General features: G+C 46.4%; 1 protein-coding gene across 1 annotated transcript in view; it reads right to left on the reverse strand.

Moving 5' to 3' along the window:
- LOC118425360 (glutathione hydrolase 1 proenzyme-like) overlaps positions 1 to 1,489 on the reverse strand; it is a 19,295-nt gene that overhangs the window by 13,291 nt on the left and 4,515 nt on the right. The gene's annotated exons all lie outside the window — the stretch shown is intronic.

Consider the following 1,489-nt stretch of genomic DNA (forward strand, 5'->3'; position numbering starts at 1 on the left):
TTCTTCATCGGCTATGCTTAACCTAATGTAGAGAGAGTGAAGTTCCTCTGGTACATGTTCTCAGTGGCTATGCCTACCTAATGTAGAGAGAGTGAAGTTCCTCTGGTACATGTTCTCAGTGCCTATGCCTACCTACTGTAATGTGGAGAGGGTGAAGTTCCTCTGGTACATGTTCTCAGTGGCTATGCCTACCTAATGTGGAGAGAGTGAAGTTCCTCTGGTACATGTTCTCAGTGGCTATGCCTACCTAATGTGGAGAGAGTGAAGTTCCTCTGGTACATGTTCTCAGTGGCTATGCCTACCTAATGTGGAGAGAGTGAAGTTCCTCTGGTACATGTTCTCAGTGGCTATGCCTACCTTATGTGGAGAGAGTGAAGTTCCTCTGGTACATGTTCTCAGTGGCTATGCCTACCTAATGTAGAGAGAGTGAAGTTCCTCTGGTACATGTTCTCAGTGGCTATGCCTACCTAATGTAGAGAGAGTGAAGTTCCTCTGGTACATGTTCTCAGTGGCTATTCCTACCTAATGTGGAGAGAGTGAAGTTCCTCTGGTACATGTTCTCAGTGGCTATGCCTAACTAATGTGGAGAGGGTGAAGTTCCTCTGGTACATGTTCTCAGTGGCTATGCTTAACCTAATGTGAAGAGAGTGAAGTTCCTCTGGTACATGTTCTCAGTGGCTATGCTTAACCTAATGTGGAGAGAGAGAAGTTCCTCTGGCACATGTTCTCAGTGGCTATGCCTACCTAATGTGGAGAGAGTGAAGTTCCTCTGGTACATGTTCTCAGTGGCTATGCCTACCTAGTGTAGAGAGAGTGAAGTTCCTCTGGTACATGTTCTCAGTGGCTATGCCTACCTAATGTGGAGAGAGTGAAGTTCCTCTGGTACATGTTCTCAGTGGCTATGCCTACCTAATGTAGAGAGAGTGAAGTTCCTCTGGTACATGTTCTCAGTGGCTATGCCTACCTAATGTGGAGGGAGTGAAGTTCCTCTGGTACATGTTCTCAGTGGCTATGCCTACCTAGTGTAGAGAGAGTGAAGTTCCTCTGGTACATGTTCTCAGTGGCTATGCCTACCTAATGTGGAGAGAGTGAAGTTCCTCTGGTACATGTTCTCAGTGGCTATGCCTACTTAATGTGGAGAGAGTGAAGTTCCTCTGGTACATGTTCTCAGTGGCTATGCCTACCTAATGTGGAGGGAGTGAAGTTCCTCTGGTACATGTTCTCAGTGGCTATGCCTACCTAATGTAGAGAGAGTGAAGTTCCTCTGGTACATGTTCTCAGTGGCTGCTGCAGGCGCCATGTCCCTGGCGTTGATCACTTCTGCTGTGTTCGTCTCTTTGTCGTAGATCGTCATGAACAGACCTTTAGTCAGATAAAAAGGTGTACTTGTGGTTAGAGTTGCTGACCTAGAGGCTAAAGGTTATTGGTTCGAATCCGTAGCATAACCTAATGTTGTGACCTTGAGAAATGCACTTACACCAGGTCCTAT

Source organism: Branchiostoma floridae, chromosome 11 (assembly GCF_000003815.2).
Source record: "Branchiostoma floridae strain S238N-H82 chromosome 11, Bfl_VNyyK, whole genome shotgun sequence".
Lineage (NCBI taxonomy): Eukaryota > Metazoa > Chordata > Leptocardii > Amphioxiformes > Branchiostomatidae > Branchiostoma > Branchiostoma floridae.